General features: G+C 29.3%; 1 long non-coding RNA gene across 1 annotated transcript; it reads left to right on the forward strand.

Annotated features, from left to right (window-relative positions):
* Positions 1-1,598: 1,598 nt before the first annotated feature.
* Positions 1,599-7,804, forward strand: LOC121122199 (uncharacterized). Its single transcript, XR_005865736.2, has 3 exons — positions 1,599-1,662; positions 7,393-7,550; positions 7,613-7,804. It is a non-coding gene; the product is annotated as an uncharacterized lncRNA (long non-coding RNA).
* Positions 7,805-10,521: the final 2,717 nt, after the last annotated feature.

Consider the following 10,521-nt stretch of genomic DNA (forward strand, 5'->3'; position numbering starts at 1 on the left):
ATAACCCTTGATAACTTCGTTCATTTTTTTTTTAAATATTGCAAAAATTATGTATTGAAATGTTCTGAAAGTGAACAATAGTTTATTTTAATGCTTCATAATATTATTTTATGTCCAAAATGCATCGATATGTAGCATTACTTTTTAAAAGTTGATAATTGACGTTTGATGAAAAAAAGACAAAATGAATTGAATAATCATTTAGATAATGACAGATATTTCAGTTAAACATCCATTTTTATATATTAATTTTATATACAAAGAAATTTATATACACATTTAATCAAACTTTATTTTATTTTTAACTTCAACATTCCATTGGAAATCCAATTGTTGTTTTTGAGAAGTCAGTCACCTTTTAATTCAACCCCTTATCTAGTCTCCTTGGGCTCCAAAAAACAATTTATGTGTTTGGGTATAGTATATGGGCCCTTATATGACGATCCCTAAATTCAGGATTCCTGTCTTAACCTGTTCAGTTTCAAACGAGGCACCCATGCAAAGTTTAGTCCTCCTAAATCCAACAGAATGGGCTCCCATAGAGGAAACACACACTAACTTTAGGTAAATATATAATCTTTTGAAGTCATTTCGACATTATCATAGAAAAAAAAACGTTTTAGTAGTTCCGTCCTCGCACTTTTAATTAATTGTACTGTGGAATTTTGATACTTAGATTTAAAAAATTCGTTTCATACAAAAATAATTAGATTTTGTTCAATATCATTTTTGACATTCAATCGTGTGTTTATCTAAACTTTTTGTCTAAAAACTGCACAAAATCATCAAAAATTGAATTTTGTAAAAACAAATAAAGGCAGATGAGGCATGAGACATATTTAGATCCTGCAAAAAAAAAAAAGTATTTTTGAGCTTCTCACATTTTACTTATAGCATGGCAAAAATGCTAAAACATATTAAAATTCGAAAATGTATATGTACCATTTTATTCAAATAACTTAATATTTAATTGGAGATCAAAGTCCATTAAATAGAGACAAAAGACTATGACAATATTTTTTTCTTTTGATTTTGCATCTGTTTAAAAATATACATATTAGATTAATGTACAATGATTAATGAATATATATATCTCTTTTTTGTGAAATTATCTCTTGTTATTTAAAAATGAATTATTTTTCTCTAGTTTGAGTATCAATTTTATTTGTATTTTTTAAAAATGATCATATATTTCTCTGAACAAAATAATTTTTTATTAACCCTTTGAGTATGTCCTAAACTTCACTTAAACTAGACAAAATTGATCTTCACAATTAAGAATGGTAATGAATATATGTTATGTATTCAAAAAGAGCCATATTGGCCAACTAAGTATCTTAAATCAATTAAAGGTTTTAAACTACACCTACAACTACCTATTGGGTATCTTAGTTCATCCATTAAATGTGAATAAAGCTTATAATTGACTCAAAAAAGTCAATGAAATATTGAGCTATATATACAGGGTGCGCCAACATAACTTCCTTTGTTATAATACGCGGCAAACAGGTTGTAGAAGATGTATCGGAGTGGGCATTGTTTGATTCTAGAGGCAATACTCAAAAGTCTTTTTTTTTTTTTAAATACAGTTAGTAGATATCATGGATGTGAATAGTGAAGAACGTGGGTTTGTCGTCGCAAATAAATATTGCAAAAAAATGGGTTTGCAGAATATTTTATAAAATTTAATTAGTTTTAACTTTGCTCTTGAGTTTTTCTTTGTGCAATTGATGAAAATCAATTGATTGCTTTGATTTCCAATAGTGATGGTACGATTAATCAGGAATCGGAGAATCGAGTGTTTTTTCTTGAATTGGGATCGGCATTGGGGTAATGACGATTAATTTGCCATTGGGATATTTATTTATTGCTGGTATTTGACTATTTCTTACTTTTGTAAATTATGAAAAAAGTAGCCCTCGGCCCCAAATGAAGGAGTTCTGCTTTTTACAAAGAAAATTTTAAAAATTAATTTAATTTAATTTTTCAAATTTTTTTCCAAAAATTAAATTTTCTTTTTCTAACAATGTATTTTTGATAATTTTTTCGCATTTTTTTTTAAAATTCTATATTGGAAATGTTATTTTTAAATTTTTTTCTTACAAAAGTTATTTTTTGCAAATAAGTGTGGATTTTAGAAATTTTTCTTATAAAAATTTACTTTTTGGTAAGTAACTGCGGATTTTGAATTTTTTTTTAATAATTTAATTTTTTGAGAATCGCAATTTTTTTTCAAAACTATTATGAATGTTAATTTTTTTTCAAAAAAGTTACAAAAGCCATGATCCCCCCCCCACCCTAAAATATAATACTGTGAACGCTCTTGATAGCAAAATTGTCTTTTTTAACTATTATTTAAAATATGAAAGAATTGGTATTGCTAATTTTTGCAAGAATTGTATTGGAATCGGCTTTGGGATTTTTTTTTGATTTCGTTACATCACTAATTCTGAATATACAAAAATCATTTTTTTTTCAATGTATTTTCTTAATTTGAAACTTGCAAAATTCTTTGCAAGGCAATAACTCCACATATAATGATACTAGAGAGATAAAAACTGTACTTCTCGGATTGGATGTCAGGCTTTACATTTATTTTTCAAAATTTAAGAACTTATTTAACACAAACCTCACCCTAATGCACATACAACTAATAATTTCAAAGTATATATATACCAAAGTTAGTTTAATTGCCTTGTTAAAAAAAGAAGTAGGAGATTAACACTTCAAGGTCTTTTATGGGGAAATTAATCTTCATTTATAATTTTATTTAAATGTATGTAGAAGGGGGGGAAGAATACTTACATATAAATATCCCTTATAAAGACTTTAAAAAAAGGGCCTTTACTCATAAAAACCAATCTTAAGCCATATTGATTATTTTCCTTCTTCTCCAAATCCAATTTTAATGGGTTTTTGTATATTCTTAAATATATATATTTAGGTTTATTAGCGTGACCGGTAATTTTGCTTTGAAAATTTTGATTTTTTGTGATTTTTCTACCTTTTTATATTATACCTTTAGTCTTTACAGCAAAAACATCCTTTTTTTCTATCAATGGAGTTTCTTACATTTGTTCACCCCTTAATAAAGATTATGAATAAGGTGTCTCTAATCAATGATTCTAATTCACACTGGATCCAGCCATGGAATTCATTATTCTGTTGTTTAAAATAAGTAAATAATAACGATTTGCCCGGTATTATAACGGCGAAAGGATTAAAAGATAAGAAAATATATACTTAACTGTTCTATCTCAGCTATAGATCAGAAGAAGAAGGAACAAGAAAAATATTGAGAAAATATAGAAGTGTTGATAAGGACTAGGTAGACCCGGACCTATTTCAAAAAGACTCATGACTAGTGGTACCTTACCTATATTCAAAATCTTTGTTGATGCTTTAAGGTATGTAAAAAACTCCATTGAGTGAAAGAAAGGAATTTGTGAAGCTATAATTTAAAAACTTAAAAATCAGACGAATGAGTCGAAATTACCCGAGGTGAAAATGTTTGGAGCAACATTACTAGGGGCGAAACTACTTAGAACCGTGTATTAGGATGCCAATCTATATGTATGAAAATTAAACCTTAAAATTAGAATTTATCTTCCCCCACCCCATCATTCCAAATTTGTATCTTTTGTTGGATTAAATCAGTTTAACTAGGGCTTGTAAATTTTTAAATTACAAAAGTTACTTAACGTCTTTGAAGTTATTTGGCTAAATTGTAGAAATCAGGATTGTTCCCAAGTAATATATGTACCCGTAAACTAGCATTCGGAACTTTTAAGAAAAAATATCATTGTATTACCGGCAAAAACAGTTACCGTACTTGTCAATGAGTAAAATTATAATAAATAGATATTACGACTTTTATTTATTGACGGGTACTCTTTTTTTTTTGTCATTCTAAAATACATTCACTATAGATATATTTTATATATGTAGAATATATATAAATTATAAAATTTCCTAATAACAAATATTAAAAGTACACAATATAAGAAGATTTCAACTTATTCGTGATTCGCAAATAAGGGCTTTCATTACCTTTATAAGACCATCCAAATACAAAATACAAAGTTTAAAAATATACCTATATATATTAAATTTACTATTATTTTTTTTAACAAAAAAATGTTTATCAAAAGCGTGAAAAAAAAAAAAAAATACTTTCACGTAGTTTTTGGCGAATGTGTAGAAAGATTTTAATTTTCTAGACACGAAAAGTCATTACTGAAGATTCTAAAAAGCAATTACTTCATTAATATTCCTCTAAATTGAAAAACAGAGGTATGAAAATATTTATAAAATAATAACAAGTTTGGAGTTTGTTAGCAAAAAATGAGTTCCTATGGTTTAATATTTTGTCTTCCCGTCATATTTTCTTCTGCTATCTCAAATTGGCAATAGCGTATTGGGAAGTGAATTATATATATTCTGGAAGAAGAGGAGAGGGACATCAACTCTTACGAGTTATTTGGACAATTAGTACTTTGGAATATCTTGAAAAAAGATGGTTTTGGCTTGTATTTTACATGTAATCTATGACGACTTTTTCTTGCATCTATCATGAATCATGGCAGTATAATTACTGTCAGAAGTACTCCAACTGGGAGTCTTAGTAAACAAATCCGTTTCGTTTAGTTTCTTGCAGATTTTTTTTGATTTCATGCCCCCCTCCCCATGATACTACATAAAAGACAAATTCGCAACCTCAGTAACATACAAAGTTATTTCCTTATTATTATAAGGTACCAATTGTTCAATTTTAACTTTCCGCTTACGATTTCTCCAATTTCGACAAGGAAAGAAAACTTCTGACGTCCATGCAAAATTGTAAACCATCCCTATGTGGTTGTCAACGAATGTTTTTACAAGACATTTTACAAGATTAATAACTCTTTTCTTTTCTTCACACTATATAAGACAAAATTAAATGCATTGAATACATTGGAGTGGCATAGCTCAGCATGCAACTCCCTAAGAACCATTTCTAGTGCTTAGTACCCGTCATTGATTAGTTAAATAATTAGGGGTCAGCATATATGTTTAGACTTTTGGAGTAGGAAAAAGTCAGTACATTCTTTTCATTTTTTGATCAGATTAGTGAGTTTAATCAACAAATTTGAGTCATTTCATTGAAATCTTAGGTTTTCATCTTTCTTTTCATAAAAAGAACATAAGAAAAAGAAGTAATATACTCACAATGGAATAAAAAGGGCCTACGTGTGGGTTTTAGTCCAAGTTAGACCAATATTAAAAAAAAGAAGAAGTAAAGTACATGTATAAAATAACGATGTGACTCTAGATGAAATTTAGTAACGAACATGAGTAGCTAAGGCTCAGGGCATGTTATTAGAAAATAACATAGCGGGTGTATATATTTTTAGGGTTCCTTCCAAGTTGTACTGTTGTTGTACATCTGAATAACGTTAATTATTTTCCTTTATTCTTCTAAGGATGTTAGTAACTACGTGTGAGTGTGCTCGTGACAAAAGGAAACTAGGATATATGATTTTTTCTGTGGAGTTATGTGTAAATAAATATATATATTTATTAGAGTTTGTGAGTCCTTTATGTGTGCCAACACCATTGAACTTAAGAGGCTAAAATTTAGCATAGGTGCCTCTTTCGTACCTCGCCAGACTAAGAGGGGTATGCCAATTTTTGGGGAGATCATATAAGGGGGGCTTATGCTATACCCAAAACACAAAAACCGTTTTCTTCCGCTGGGTAATTCCATGTCAAGTGTACACACCCTCACGGCATGACAATCATTGATTTTGATGAGCTAGCTTTTCTATATGAAGGAAGAGAGTGTGTGACATTTTAGGGTTATGTGAATCACCTGGGCCGTTCTAGGACTGCTCAAAGTTGGGCATAATGCTGTTCAGAAAACCATTATTCCTTTTATAGTGGCTTGATTTTAACAAAAATTACGTCAAAAGATGCACAAAGTATCATTTATATTTGATCATAATCTTATTTGAATCAAAAATAAAAGTTTGGGGATCTGGTGCGCCCTTCAAAATGGCACCCCTGCTAAGGAGCAAAACCAATTTTGTTTTAATTTTAGTAGAACATGTCTCAATATATGTTTCTAAATATATCCAAAATTCATAGTGGGATCTTTATAAGGTTACTTCCAATGAGAGCATTAACTATAGAAGGTAGAGCCGCTTTTATAGTATATTAGTATTATTCTTCTATATTTAAACTCGTATTTTATGTAATATACATATTTTCTGGTGATTGATGAAATAAATTATGATTATTATTTAGGTATGTATAATATAATTGAATATTTAGATATTTTCATAAATAAAAATGATACTATAAATAACTTATGATCATAGGACTGAGAATAAGCTGAAATAACAACTTATCAAACGTACCGTCTTATTATTCATAACTTTTTAGCATTTGCAAGTACGGAAAAAATATTGATAGTTGTCTGTTTCTCTTTATAAATCAAATAAATGCTATATCTTAATTTTTTTTTGCAAGATTAGGGCAAAAAAAGTGTTTGCAATTTTCTTTGCAAATTTCGATTTGGCACAAATAAAGAATAAACTTCTCATCTAGGCAATTTTTTTATACATACAAGTTGGTATGTTATTTGAAGATTCACACAATATTTATTTAAATTCATAATAAAAAAATATATATATTATAATGCTTACCCGCGTTGAAGGTGTCTATACATTAAGAAGGAATAATATTGGCCATTATCAATGTGATTCTACGCTCCCCCCCCCTTTGCCCGAGCAATGCCAGGTAACCCTTTGCTAGTATTCCAAATTATATAAGCAGATTATGGTAATTTCTTAAAGAATACTAATATTATCCAGGATTTAAACATATACAAGTTTTTGATATTTTGTGAATACCATTTTGATACAGAGTTGAAATCATTCCTCCATTTCACTTATAATACTATATCAATATACAAAAACTTTATTGACTAAATTATGCGTCATTCTGTATTTCTTTTTAGTTCCAACGAAAAATTCTAAAGAAAATATGTAATATCAAATTTCTCTACACGAATATATATTATATAACTATAAAATATGCGGTTTCCCCCACTTTTAATAATAAAGGTATTATTTTTCTACTATTCTAAAGTATAAAATGAAAACATGGAATAAGTCTACGTGAAATAGCGGAAACCAAATTTCTTTAAATACAAAGTTTTTTTCATTTTATCATATTTAGAAGAAAAATAGAGCACAATTTTGACTCAGGAAGCTGTTGCTTCTACCAATGTATTTTTTTGCTTTATATTTTCTTAATAAAGTCCTTAGAATATGGACATCTATGTATATACGATAAATACAGGTTAAAAAATTATGAAAATGTAATATTGCCCTTCTTTTCTCATTTCAGGCTAAACATGCTGGGTTGGTGTTTATTTCCCTCTTATCATAGCTGTTTGCAGCTAATGTCATCTCATGAAGACGGAAACTAATACTAAGGGTTTAATTTGACTTATTGGTAGACGTATATAGAATGTCTTAGAAAGTGAGAGTGGCTTTTTCTAGTTGGTAATTTCAAGCGGGTTGTTTTATTTTCTAACACTGTTATTGTTATTATTGTATTCTTTAAGACAGAACATCTAAGTATAAAGTAATGCTAGTGCGGGTACAAGAAGTTACTGACTGCCCATATTCGGCCCTATCCAAAGTTTTCCAAAAACTAAGCTGATTTTCGTTTAGACTCAAGGATTGTGTGATGGGTCTTGGGGGGTAATCAAAACACTTGAAGTCTCCTTAGGATAGGAAATACTTCTACAAAATTGCTAAGCAATTTTACAATTTTTTACTGGAGATCTAAAAGAGCAAAACTTTCTTGTAAATCAGATGGTTTTTTTCCCTTCTATAGGTCAGTTTTAGGATATTTTTAACTGCTACATCGACCAATAGTTCCTTTTAAAATCAAGATGAGTACTTTTTCCACCTGGTACCTAAGAGAAGATGTCTAACACAACCAACATTTACTCATTTCATTGCTTATTTAAGCCGGAGCAAAATCCCGAGAACTCCAGAGCAAAGCATCAGAGCAATTAAAAATAAGTATTTAACTGCTCCAGAGACATGATTTAAGTAATGAGAACTTTTAGGTACTCTTGAAACGGCCGGTAAATAATAACAAGACGGGCGAGCAGATTGAGTTTTCTGCGGTTTATCAAGACAAACAACCGATCACATCCCGTGGGAATGCAGCAGAATGAAGGCAATCTACAAATCATCATCATTGAAAAGGGATTTGGCAAACAGGAAACGATGGAAAAAGTGACACACTAATTACAAAGGCGCAGTATATCATATACAAATACTATACGAGACAATAACTTTGCCTGTATTTTATCTATATTAAGATTCTACTTGAGGACTTTCAATGATATTATTTGTTAATTATTATTATTTTGGCATGCAGCTATCGAAGGTTTTTGGTAAGAGAAAGGTAAATCTGCATTGGTATACACCCTTACCAATGTTGATTAGAATGAACATTTAGCTTTTGTTGTATTTTTTACTTGCTACATTATTATATTAATGTAATCTGTATTAGAAAATTGTTGAATAGAACTGAATTCCCTAGTGGCCAACAACAACAACAAAAATATATATATTAGTGTGTGTGCTTTTGAAAGACAAAGAGTACCAATGAAGGTATGCTGCAGAGTTATATGTAAAAGTCTTTGTTAGACTCGGAGTAGCATTGAGGATCGACATCGGAGTATATCAAGCCTATATGGAATGGAATTTGTGTTTCTTTCCGTCCTCTCGGCTTCTTGCAGCTAATCTAATAAAACGCCATGACAGCTAAGCTGATCTTCTTTCAAACATTCTTCAAATCTCAGGGGACCACTTTAATTTTCGTTCTTTTTAACATACTGCCTGTTCATATTATTTAAATCTATGTAAAATATGTATATGTGTGGCAACAACATAAAATAATGTTGGAATTTTTTAGATGAAACAGAGAAAAACGCAATATATGTTTATAAGTTCTATAAAAACCAAAGATGAATTTTTAAAGAGTCAAATAAAATATTAAATCAATGAAAAAATTTCCAACAAGTTATTAATATATGACTTTCCATTTTGGAACGTTGTAACATACAAGTGGTTTCCCCAAAGACGCAAAAATTGTAAATAAACTTTATTAAATGTACGTTTAACCTTTAAGCCAAACTTAAGCTTTTTTGATGCAATGATCGCTCAGTCAATTCATCGAGCAAAAAACGCTCAGAACTTTTTACTTAACTTAGTATAAAAAGAAGAATCCACGACTCGTGTGGGGAAAAAAGGAATACAAAATGGTGTCGATAGGCTTCTATGTATTTAGAATTCCATGGTTAAATATAGAAATAGATTTGCTTTGATTAAAAAAATGTGATTTTGAAGGCCTTAAATTTAAAAGCATTTTAGAAAAGTCCAAGACTTCACCTATAATAACTCCATACAAAGAAATTATATTTTTCTCATATAATGATGCAGAATGGCATATAAACAATCATATGATCCTTTTTATGAAGAAACATATTTTTCTCTATTTTTTTTTACCCCAGCCTGCTTTTATGTTGACACGTCAACTTTATATGTTTCCCCCCTTTCATCCTTTATTAAATTTTGTTCCCAAATAAGATAACTTTTTTAAATTGTTTTTTTTTTTTCATATTTCAAATTTCAATTATTTCGTTGCATATGTAGATATATTTCGTGTAGATATTATTATTTTGTACAAGCTATAATTTGTATGTATAAGCAGATTATACAGGATTGCTTATGATCTAATGGATCAAATAGTGTACAAGCATATTATCTAAAGCTTGAACGATACGTATATTTTGTGCTCTGTATTGATGCCGAATTTTTCTAATAAAAAACCCAATAATCTAATAATAAAAAAGGGGATAATTTTCCCCTTTCAAATGAATCTTTGAAAATCCAGGAGTAATAATCTCCAAGCATAGTGCTACGGGAGTATTTGACCTCCCCCTATGGATTATTAGAGTTGGAGGTAATGGTTAAAAAAATATATCCCACCTCCTCCCTAAAAAAACAATTCTAGCACAATTCTTGATACACAAAAAACTTTTATTTTGACCATTTCTTCTATTTTATAATTTTTTGTATTACCATTATTCATCGAATATTTTATTGCACAAAACAAGCAAATAAATTAAATTATTCTTGATATAAGATTATATTTGATAATGCTTAAACAATGGGGAACAAACTTCTAAATGTAAGCATTGAAAATTTATGATAGGGTCATTATGCGCAACCTTCTAAAAGACATTCATTGAGAGGCGGCAAAATACAGCAAATTTGATTCTATGATTTTATTGATTTGTTATTTTATTATATTAGTTACTCGGATTATTGGTATTTGTCAGTGGTATAGGTGTTACTGTAAATGTGGCTTTAGTATACAAGTTAGTTTTAATTTTTTCGGTCAATTTCACATTAATAGGGGAGGGGTGCCGGAGATAATATTTGCTTAGGA

Source organism: Lepeophtheirus salmonis, chromosome 7, assembly GCF_016086655.4.
Source record: "Lepeophtheirus salmonis chromosome 7, UVic_Lsal_1.4, whole genome shotgun sequence".
Taxonomy (NCBI): domain Eukaryota; kingdom Metazoa; phylum Arthropoda; class Copepoda; order Siphonostomatoida; family Caligidae; genus Lepeophtheirus; species Lepeophtheirus salmonis.